This window comes from Protopterus annectens, chromosome 3.part0 (genome assembly GCF_019279795.1).
Source record: "Protopterus annectens isolate FY-2018-M chromosome 3.part0, PAN1.0, whole genome shotgun sequence".
Taxonomy (NCBI): Eukaryota; Metazoa; Chordata; order Ceratodontiformes; family Protopteridae; genus Protopterus; species Protopterus annectens.
In genome coordinates this window covers 449,313,376-449,325,738 of record NC_056731.1, presented here as the reverse complement: position 1 = coordinate 449,325,738, position 12,363 = coordinate 449,313,376, and the positions used below count along the sequence as shown (strand labels likewise).

Sequence of the window (12,363 nt, the reverse complement as noted above, 5' to 3'; positions counted from 1 at the left end):
TTAAAAAATATAGCAACTTTAATTGTGATAACAAATGAAATATTTGGTAGTCTTTATAACGTCTAGTAGTAAAGAACTAGTTTTAGTAAATTATACACATACAATTAACACGATTACACAACTAACTTTAAGACGGAATAAATTATGTTTTACTATGGAAGATAGGCTTACTTTAATAGGATACTACTACCTAAAATTCTGTTTTATATCCAGTCTAATTTTATCTCAAAATAAAAGCTCCTTTAAGAAAATAAATTCTATATTAACTAAACTTTTATGATTCCCTAACAAACCTAAGATTTCATTAGAAAGGCACATGAAAAGATGAGAAAAGGTGGTATTAGTTTTCCTAATTTTGATTTGTATACAAAATCAGCTAGCATTCAAATTATAGCTGAATGGTTAAATAATTCATATGATTCTAAATGGAAATTAATACAGGAAAAATATTACTAAGTAATAATAAATTAACAGTTGATATACATGTGCAAATTTGTTTTTTAATTTTTTATTGGATCTTAAAAGATTACTGTATGAGCAGTGAAAATAAATGTTTCTCTATACCACTGATTATCTATACTTTATCAATATTTAGGAACTATTTAAATAATAATTATAAAAAATTAATACTTATAAAAACTTTTTTTTATTTCCCATAGCATTCACTATTGATTAACAGCTCATAATTTAGGTAATACGTTAGATTTCAATGAAAGTAGTTTAACATTTTGGCATCAGTTCAAGGTAATAAAATATATTCAGCAGAATATTTCTTAGCTAGCTATAACTTAAGACAGAATAACTGGTTGAGTTTGCAGAGTTATAAAGATTTTGTAAACAATGAAATAAAAGTGTCTTTAGATTCACTTATGAAAAATGTCCCAAAATTATTAGTATTTAACATTAATAGCAATTAAAGTAAGAATAGGTAAGACTTATCAAATAGGATATTAAGAACATTAGTTCCTTTGCAGAAATAAAATTTGGTGATTGCTCTACAAGAATTAATAATGAACAGTCTTCTGACGTGAAAAAACATTACTACTAAAATTGATAAGCAAAGCGACATCTTCACTGTATTGGAAATTATTAACTTGGAAATATTTGCATAGAACTTTTATAACCCTTTTAACTTTTATAAGCTATTAAGTTATAACCCCCCATAAGGTTGCAATAATAAAGTATCTAATGTCAACTGATGGAGATGTGGTGATAATATTGATGCAGATTGGTTACATATGGTGCTTGAGGGCAAAATGTTATCTGTGTTTTGGAAGGAGATTAAACATTGTTTTCAAGCATTGCGGTTGGACAAATGTATAACAACAAATTATTATTTACTGCTCCAATTTGAGAAGTTATGCCAAGAACACAAGTCTCTCTTTTGTGGTCAATTTTAGTGACTGCAAGGAAAGTTACTACATTAAATTGGAAATGTAGGAATATAATATTATTCTTGGAATTTACATATTTAGCTAAATGTTGAATGCAAAAAAGAACTGTTAACCATTAAGATGAAAACACCAAATATTACTCATCAGTGTACTGCATGGAAAAAAAGTGAGATATTTACTTGAAAACTACTAATGATATATTCCTTAATGTTACACAAAAACTTTGATATGGATAACTATAAATAGTTTTTATTTGATATGTATTAATGTTTATACTGCTATATCGTAACTGCTGAAAAATGATGAATAAAATAGTTTTTACAAAAAAACTATGTTCTTGTGTTATACTTTCCCTTCTGTGCCCCCGATACATCCTCACTATAGCAAATTAAATTCCATTCCCCATCTATAAGTAATATTTCCTCCAGAACATTCTTAAGCTCCATTACAACAATTTTTGGCAGAAATAAATACATGCCAGTGTAATCCTCCTCCCTTGTCAGTAGTCCTTAGTACTACAAATCTACTATTACCTTTTTTCCTCTTCTATCTCTATTTGTTACTTGCCATATCCATTTGAACCTATGTCACATCTTACAAGACTTTTTTGTTTTAATGAAAACCCTTAAACAAAAAACAAACACACAACACCTCTAAAGCCTATCAACTTAATGTTAACATACAAGATTATGCTCATCTTCAAATATTGAAGTTTAACCCTCCTAATAGGAACAACTACTCCTAGACTGACAGCCACACTCACAGACGTGGATTAACCTACAATGAATGTTATACAAGCTAAAACGCATGCTACAGCCTGTGCTTCTAATTCCACAAAATGCTGTTTTTGTTTTACCATTAAGCCTTTCCCACATTAGAAAAACACTTGAATGCTTTCAGAAAACATTATCTCCTAGCCACTGAAGGAAAGCCAATGAACTAAAGAACTATTCTGTTTTTATTGTCCTGTAATAGAGTGCTTCCACAGAGACATGAGAACCAGGCACACAGTTAACCTCTACTACAACCATTGATTTATTTGCTAGAGAAACATCTAAGGGTGTTTTTTTTTATTTGCTTCCCCTGACAAATTGTTACGAGATCAAGCCGAGGGCCTTAATCCAGTCATTCCCCTAAGCAAGAGTAAGAAAAAGCATAGCAGTTTTTGTATCATGTTATTTTGTCCAGACTTTTCTTCTTTTTTTACATTGTAGTGCCTACATTTCTTAAAACTGAACAAGAAGAAAAAAAGACTGAAAAAAAACAGGGGCACCTGTTTATTTTAGTATCCCTATTACACTCGAAAATAACTGTGAAAGCTTTACTTTATAGCATGCAGGTTATGTCACGCATTATAAAAATACTACCGCCACATCCAGATACAACCTTGCAAAAAGTTATCTTCTGCCTTCTCTTCTTTATGGTGCCACTATCTTCACTAATCTTCAAATCTAACTTACTCAAACCTTAAACAATGTTACAATAAAATTGCCAGATTTGCATCACATTCTCACCACCATACTCACCACTGCACTGCATAGAATACACTTAAAAGACAACTACAAAAATTAAAACTATATATATATATATATATATATATATATATATATATATATATATATATTTAACTTTGGCTCATTGCAAACCTGTATGCACTACACAGAAGTAGTCACTGCTGATTTTATTCTGTTTGTAACCCTGAATGCCCTAGAGGAGGCAGAATTCTTGATGACAGATTGTTTTCTTTTAAAGAAAAATCTTCCCCATAATAACACTGTCAGTCCACTGTTTCTGAGACTACAATGCCCATAGCTGGACTGTCACATGACAGTTCCATTTACTTAGCATGGAAGAAGAGAGATCATCAGCTAATTTTGAGAGGCCTCAGTAAAAGCATCATTTACTGTTACACAGTGCCTCTTACAAATGTGCTTCCTACTGATGTTACACATTCTGTGAAAAAAGCTTCCAGAACTGCCAGCTCATTGCTGATATAACAGACTTTTTTTAGACATTCAACTTTGATCTGCTTCAGTTCCTTCTCAAGTTACTCCTCCCATATTCCAACCCTCACCTGGCAAGAGTATCACATTTCCCACCCTGCAAGGTTCAGTTCAATCAGATTAGCTTGGAGTCTGCCTGGCATGACAATAAAAAAGTGTTCCCTCATCTGTCTCCTTACTCCTATCATCTGAATAGCACTTTCATAATAAATCACATTACAAAAATGCTTTTAGCAATCCTTAACATAAAAGTTTTTAAGTATTCCTCTAAACATGCCTGTAACATACACAGACTACAATTCACCTCGGCCACTGACAGATTAGAGCAGTAATTTGCAGACATAGCTAAATCATAAAGAATATTCACATTTGTGTTACATAGAATTGCAGTCGTCTGACTTGTTATCCCTTAGCCATGCCACTGATGTCTCATAGGTTCATAGGTAGGTACTAGGCTATCTGCCCGAGGGCATTTGTAAGCCTAGCCCGAGTGTGTCGGCTTTCGTCGCCCCATTGATTAATTAACTGATCCTCTGTCAAGCAGAGCCAATGAAGTTATCCCACGGGTGTATTTTCTGTTACCCATCCACTCGTTAAGGTTTCTCTTGAAGAGCGTTAGTGAGGGGCTCTGCCTGATGTAATTCAGAATTTTGTTCTAAAGCATGGGGAGTCTCTGTGACAAGAATCTATCCCTCCAGCATGTTCTATTTATTGTTGTGGTGAGGTTTAGCTCACTAGAGCACGTGGCTCGCAGTGACTTGGAGTTTTTTAGGTGGAGCATGTCCATCAATTCTGAGTTGGACATGGCTTTCTAAGTCAGGCAGAGATCACCTCTAAGTAAGAGATATGCCACTGAGTACAGCCAGAGTTTTTTCAGTCGGGCTGCATAGGACATATGTTTGAGACCAGTAATCTTCTTGGTGAGGTACTTTTGTGGTCTTTCCAGCTGTTGGAAGCATCTTGAGAAGTACATCCCAAATGGAACATTGTACTCTATGATGGGTCTAATAAGTGACGAGTAGAGGGGCACTATAACCCCTTTATTTCTAGATGCGAACCCTTTAGTAATTAGGTGGGCCACATAGAAGGATTTCCTAACTACTTTGGCAATATGATTGTCAAAGGACAGATTACTATCTACCTGTGTCCCCAGATCTCTTATTACCTTTTCTGTACTAAGGGGGCTGCCACCTCTGTGGTAAATCGTGGGTGTTTTGTTTTTCCCAAACGGGATGACTATGCATTTTTTGGCATTTAGCTTGAGGCCATGACTGACACCAGGTGTCCATCTCAGTAAGGCCTTTTTGAAGGATGTCCGTGTGTCAGCCGGAGAGTCAATTATGGCTCCCAGTTTGCAGTCATCGGTGAACTTGGTTAGCCATAGTCCTCCTGTGTTTGCCTGTACTTCTGAGAAGTATATGCTGAACAGTAGGGGTCCCAGGATCAATCCTTGCCGGACACCACTTGTGACTGGTTTAGAGTTGGACTTGGAGCCCACTATTCTTACCATGTGAGTTCTGTCTGTAAGCCAGTTGGCTACCCATCTCGTGACGTAGGGGTTTATGTTCAGGCTGGTGAGTTTTTCTGTAATACCAGAGTGGGGAATGGTGTCGAAAGCCTTGGCGAGGTCAAGATAGGGTGTGTGAGCCACCTTTCCCTTGAGTATGGCCTCGATGACTGTCTTGAAGTCAACCAGGTTTAGTAGGCATGATCTGCCCTTAAAGCCGAACTGGGTCTGGTCAAGTGTTTGGAGGTTTCCCAATGTCTTTGTTAATGAGTTCCATGATGGTGCGCTCCATAGCCTTGCAGACCAGGCTAGTCAGGCTTATGGGGCGATAGTTACCAGGGTCAGTTGTGGACCCTCCTTTGTGGAGAGGAATAACCATTGCTATGCGCCATTCTATGGGCACGTAGCCTGTGGAGAGGCTGAGGTTGAACAGCGTGTATACGTGGGGGGTTAGTTCGTTCTATAGTTTGTGCAGGATGCAGCCTGGGACACCATCTAGTCCCACTGATGCTGTGTTTTTGGCTTTTGAAAGGGCTGTTTTCACCTGTGTGTCTGTGATTTTTGGGACACTACACTTTTCCGGTGTTGTTCTGGGCCCTTTTGGAGGTGAGGGGGGGTGAAGTTTGCACTGAATCTATCTGCCAGGATGTTGGCAATATCAGTAGGTTCAGTATATTTTGTGCTATTTTGCACTAGTTCAGTGCGTATCTGCGAGTTGCCACTTAGATTCTTAACATAGCTAAAGAAGGCTTTGTGGTTATTTTTTGAATCCTTGGCTATTTTTCTTTCAAAGTTAGCCTTGGATGATTTCATGAGGGACCTCAGTTTCTTACTGGTACTGATCAGGGATGTCTTTCCTTCTTGGGATTTGCTTTTTTTCTGAACTAGTTTCCTCCTTCTATTGTATAGCCTGTTTATTGCAGGGGTCCACCAAATTGGTTTTCTTCTCTTAGAGGAGTGAGTCTTGGTTCTGCTAGGGATGGCACAATCCATGCATCCTTATAGGTGCTCATAGAGTGCATTTATAAAGGTTTCCGCATCTTGGGCAGCGTTATCCTTTAGTGTGGGGCTGAGAAACTTACCACCTCTGTCTTAAGTAAGGTGAAGTTTGCTTTAGAAAAGTTTTTTACTGTGGTTTCCTTAGTTGGGGGTGGTGGTGGGGTGTGGACATTCAGAGTGATTAGTTTATGGTCTGATCTAACCAGTGACTGGTTGACCTCCTGTGAGGAACACCTATCCCCCATGTTGGTGATGACCAGGTCCAATATGTTTTCACCTCTGGTCGGGGAGTTTACCAGCTGATCCAGGGCGTTTGAGTTGATGAATTCCAGGAAGCGCTGGGCCTGGGAATTTATACTCTAGTAGTTTTCCCAGTGAATGGTAGGGTAATTGAAACTACCCAATATCAGGGTACTTGGTAAAGACCTTCATGTTTTCCAGTGTCTCCAGAAAGGTGGAGTGGTGGTCCTGGGTCATGGAGGGTGATCTGTAGCAGGCCACAGTTTGCATTGCAGATTTGCCCGATGTTAGTTGCACATGGATGATCTCAGAGGTATCATGCTGCGCCATTAACCTGGAGGTGTAGGTATCCTTGATGAATATGGATATACCCCCTCCTTTTGTGTTTCGGTCTGTGTTCTGTGGCTGACACGTGTGGTATGAGTTGTAGCCCAGTAGTGCTGGGGTGCTCTCTGGAGCCTTGAACCAGGTTTCAGTTACTGCACAGATGTCGACGTTCTCCATACTGAGGAGTGCTTCAAACGGGTGCATTTTGAGATTTAAACTCCTGGTGTTGAGTAGCATAACCCTCAGTTTTTTTCTTAATTGGGCTGTTTATGGAGGTGGGTTTGACTTTTGAGCCTTGCCTAAAAAAGGCACTATGGGGGCAGCAAGAGCCTTGGCCAGTATTTGAAAGCTTAGGGGTGACAGGTGCAAGCCGTCTCTTGCGAAGCAACGAGGCTTGTCAAGCATGTCATCCCATGCTGACAGACACTGGATCCTCTTTGAATGATACCAGAAGCTTAGCCAATTGTTGAAATTGATAATTTTTTCTTTATACTGAGGTATCATTCTTGGTGAGGGCAGGATGCTACTCAGGGTCAGGGTCATACCAGCCTCGGCTACATGATCAGAAAGCTCTTCCATTTCTCTTTTCATGTAGTCCAGGGAGGCAAGTCTCAGGTCATTCACACCAACATGAACAATGACAGAGTCATATTTGTACTTGTTCTGGAGTGACCTGAGTGCTTGTGTTATGTGGCGGATTCTGGCTCCCGACAGGCAGCTAACAGTAACCTTCTGCTAGCCCAGCCTAGTGAGTGGGACGTCAGTGTGCCTGACTATAGAGTCACCTATTACTAGTGTGTTAGGTATGTCATTTCGCTTTAAGGGCTGTGATTGTGCGGCACACTGATTTTGTGTTTTATATGTTGTCTGGTTTGTGACGGGAAGTGCAGGTTGTTTGGGTGTCTGCTTTGGAGGTCTCTGATGCTTTTGCAGGTTTTTATTTAGAGCCTCCGAGTATGATTTTGTGTACCTGTGTGTATTTTTTGCCAGTGCTGTTTTAGTAGGTCTGCGTGTGGCTGGAGTTGTGGTGCAAGTGTTAACCTTCTCCTCTTGACTGTCTGTTCCAGCCTTGGGTGGAGACTGCTTAGCTTCCAGTTTGGCTGTATAATTGCATCTCTCGCATATGTTAATGTTTTGTGATAGGAGGAGAGGGTTGTCTGTGTACATGAGGCAGTTGTAACATTGCCTCAGGATACCCAGATTCACCAGCTGGGACTGGAGGGTGCACCTGAAGTTGCTCTTTGGTCATGCCCGAATAGTAGGGTGAGCTGCTTAGTCGCTTGGTTGGTGAGGGGTGAATACAGAGCCTTGCCCTTCTGGGCAATCCGTGTCAGGGTATTTTAGTGCTTGCTATTAGGTCTGAGCAAGTGCTGGGCTGTAAGATGCTTTTTGAGTGCTTAGGCTGAGAGTTAGACTAGTTTCAAGGGAAAAACTGAAGAGGAGACTTAGCAGAGCCGGGAATAATTTAACCGTAGCTAACCAGCACTGCCCGGTACGCAAAACCGTGCAAACGCAGTTTTTATAGTAGGGAAATGAAAGAGAGAGGAATTAGCCCAAAATGGCCAGTAAACTACTAACTTCTGGGCTGGAACCAACTCCTCCAGGGACAGATAGGTTGCTCAAAGCTCCCCTCTCTCACAGGTGAACAGAGAAACTTTCTTGTATCCAAGTAAGGTATGGGCAACTCAGAAACTAGTATCACAGCCCTGAATTCAGCACTAGCCTGAAAACTGGACTATACTAGCTTAGAAAGGCGGGAAACAAGGATGTTTTTTGTTTTTTTGAAAAGATAAAGCAAAAACAGTAAAAAATACACTTAAAACAGCTTTAAATTACTACAAACGATCAGAAAAGGTTATCGCACTTTAGTGTGTAGCCTACAACAGTTAAACAAATTATTTAAACAAAAAAACAAGTTTTTAAAAGTGCAGGCAGTCAAATAAGTACAATATGTGAAAAAACAAGCTTTTAAATCACAAAAAACACTGGAAAATCCGCGTTAACGTGGAAAACAGTTAAGTACAGAAAACTGATAACTTAATCACTCCAAAGTCTCTCTCCTAAGCTAGAAGTCTTGTATCAGTTTAAGGCTTTCTAGTGCTACCCAGTAGGTTAGTTACAGGAAAGATGGGAAACAAGAGCAGATGTGGTCTTTTAAACCAAAAAGTTGAAAGAAATGGACAAACTGTCCAAATGGTCAACAAACTACAATTTCTGGGCCAAGAACCTCTCCTCTCATGGTAGACAGGTTACCTAGTGCTTACCACTCCCACTGATAAGCTAGAAGGCTTTCCTCCAGCACAGAAAGGCTTGCGGGGCTCAGAAGCTAACCAACAGTCCTGGATACAGCAACTCTGGACAGGAAAGGTGGGAAACAAGCACAGAAAGGCTTGGGGGGGGGGCTCAAAAGCTTACAAAGAGCCATGGAATACAGCAAATCTGTACCTGGACTACACTACTTACAGGAATATTCCAAACAGTATGCATACTGTTCTCGCTCACTCTCAATATTGTTTTCCATTGCAGGGTGCCACAACAAGCTTTTCTATTCACTTATACTTGCAAATTTCACACATTTCCTCAAGAAGCTAGATAAACCAGACTACCTCCAACAATATGTTTTATACCACAGTCATTTATTTGTGTAACCGTGATTGCTGCAGGGATCAAGCATGAAAGGCTATTTTGCACAGGAATAAAGCAAATGTGATGACAACACTTAGTAGGATTATACACAAACATCAACTCATATGTACCACAGGGATGGGCTATGGCTTCAGAAAAAGAAAAGGCAAAGTTTGGGTTTTAAATAGCTGAGCCATAACATCAAAGTAAAGGCAAGCCAGCAAATGCACAAACAGCCCGCGGCAACAACAGTGCATGAAGACAAAGATTATAAGAGATTCTCTAAAGTTAGAATCCAGATCAAACATGTAGATAAGACACCTTTCAGATATTTTAGCATCTACAAGTGCATAACTTGTGAAGCCTGATGAACAACAATGACTCTGGCATTCATTACAGGAAGGGGCAAGCCTAGCTAACAGGTAACATGCTGAGGAGATGAATTTATTATGCAGACATCATGACTCCTCGGTGTAACTTCGATTGACTGTTTCATAACTGAAGATGAAGGAGATGTGATGCATATGCATGGGAAAGTACAGTTGTGTACACTTACCATAAATGTAGATGTTCGAGTGTATTCACTGTTGCAGTAATTACATTTAGGTAATCTGCTGGCAGGTTGCCCTCAGTCAGCCTGATTAACAAAGTCTTGGGTCCTGCGTCGGATGCTGTCCCTTCTTCCATGATGTCAGGTCGTCAGGGATATAAAACATGCAGCCAACGCCATTATATCAATTTTTCTAGCCCCAGATGTCAGGTGCCCCTCAAATGGGGAGTAAAATATATAAATAATTTAACACACAACAATATACCTCCAAACAAAAGCAAATACACCAAAAAGGCTTTTAAGTGTAGTAAAAAAAGGAGAGGCATAGTAAGAGAAACAGGGGGCTGGAGGGAGGGTAACCAGGAATGCAACAGTGAACACACTCAAACATCTACATTTATGGTACATGTACACAACTGTACTATGTTCTTTGTATTTCACTGTTGCAGTCATTACATTTGGGTAGATTCTCAAAGCTATGGTTGGGAGGGAGGATGGATTTATAGAGCATTAGGACCAGCTATAAGGCCCTGCAAAACAGCAGTGGCAAAGCCAGCTCTGGATTTAGAGAAGATTGGTAAATGATAGTGCTTGGTGAAAGTATGAACTTAACTCCAGGTAGCAGCTTCTAGAATATCCCTGGTAGGAACACCTCTGAGAAAGGCTGCAGAAGTAGATGCAGCCCTGGTGCAGTGGGGGATAGGTTTTCCATGGTGCTTATAGCAGAAATTAATACAACGGCTTATCCATTTGGAAATGGTTTGCTCTGAAATAGCCTTTCCCTCTGCCCCTGCAGCAAATGCTACCAGCAGTTCAAAATTTCTTCGAGATTTAGTCCTGTCCAAGTAAAATCTAAGTTGTCTGTGTACATCCAATGAATGCAGAATCCGCTCCCCCTTTTTCTGTGGATTGGGAAAGAAAGTTGGCAAATGAATGGACTGATTAAGAGCCACACTGGATACCATTATGGGCATGAAGGATGGATTGGTCCTGAGTGACACCGTGTCCGCATGAAAGATAATGAAAGGCTCCACTGCCATAACGGCCTGTAATTCAGGAATCCTTCCAGCCGAAATGATTGCTAAAAGGAAGGCTGTTTTCCAGGAAAGAAATTTTAAGTCTGCAGTAGCAGCTGGCTCGAAAGGAGGGAGAGTGAGTTTTTCCAATACAAAAATAAGGTCACAGGCAGGGGTTGGAGCTCTCCTGGGTGGCCTCAGGTTTTTGGCCCCTCTGAGATACTGCTTTAGCAGAGGATGAGAGAAGGGGGGGGGGTTCTGTGTTGTAATGAGCTGAAATGGCTGAGGCATGGATTTTTATGGAAGAAAGAGATAGGCACTTGTGAAACATCTCCGTTAAGTATTGCAAAATCTGAGGTAAATTGGGCACTGCTGTGCTCATCCCTTGAGATTGATTCCAGGCACAGAATCTTTTCCATTTGTCAGCATAAGATTTTCTAGTACTAGGTATTTTCGCCTCCAAAATGACATCCATCATAGGTTTGCTGAGGGATGCCAAGGGGAATTTAAGTGATTAGCCAAGCTGCAAGATTCAATGTTTGGAGCTGAGGGTGCAGAATTTGGTTGTTCTGCTGAGACAGTAAGGATGGTGTCTGAGGCAGGTGCCATGGAGAAATCTGTGACAGACTGCGTAGGAGTGGGTACCAGTGTTGGCGAGGCCAGTCTGGAGCAATCAAAATCATTTTTGGTTTGTCCTGTTTGACTTTTAGTAGAACTTTGGAGAGAAGAGGCAGAGGGGGAAAGGCATAGACTGATAGGTTTTCCCAGCTGAAGGACAGAGCATCCACTTTCCGGGCTTTTTTGTGAGGAGTTCTTGTGCAAAATTTGTCCAGCTGGTAGTTCTAGGGTGAGGCAAAAAGATCTATATCTGGGCTCTCCCATTTGCGTGTCAACATGTTGAAAATCCATGGTTCCAGTTTCCATTCGTGTAGGTCCATGAGATTTCTGCTTAGTCTGCCAAAATATTCAGCTTTCCTGGCAGGAATTGAGCTTGTAGTTGTACTTGATAGCTCAAGGTCGTGTTCCACAGTGCCATGGCTAGTCTGCAGAGGGGGTAGGAATGTGTACCCCTCTGCTTGTTTATGTACCACATAACTGTGGTGCTGTCCGTCTTTACCATTAGTTGTCCGGGATGAAGGCAGTCCTTGAAGGCTGTCAGTGCATTCTGTACAGCTAGCATTTCTTTTTGATTGATATGAAGGTGCATTTGATTTGTGCTCCATTTGCCCTGAATGCACTTCCCTGCCAGATGAGCCCCCCCATGCATAGTCTAATGCGTCTGTAGTTAAGGTTTTGGCGGCAGGGGGTGGTGTGAATGGCAGTCCCTTGTTTTGGTGGCAGGCCTCTGCCCACCATAGGAACTCTAGTTGCAGGCAAGGTATGATAGGAATCATTGTTTCCAGGCTGTGATAATGTTGACTCCATAAACTTTTTAAGTACCACGGAAGTTTCCTCATATGCAGTCTTGCATATGGAATTAGAAGAATGCAGGAGGCCATGAACCCCATGGCTTGCAGTATTTGTCTTGCAGAGAGCAGGGTTTTTGTGGCCACCTGTTTGAAGTCACCAAATTAATTTGCTTTTCTGGCTTAAGGAAAGCCATCTGGGCAGTTGCATTCAAATTTGCACCCAGGAATGTAATTTTTTGAGAGGGTACCAGTTGTGATTTCTTTTCGTTTATGGAGTACCCTAGACAAGTTAG

General features: G+C 40.5%; 1 protein-coding gene across 2 annotated transcripts in view; it reads right to left on the bottom strand.

Moving 5' to 3' along the window:
• The window catches only part of CUL1 (cullin 1), a 3,347,782-nt gene that overhangs the window by 186,919 nt on the left and 3,148,500 nt on the right, over positions 1 to 12,363 (bottom strand). The window lies entirely within an intron of this gene.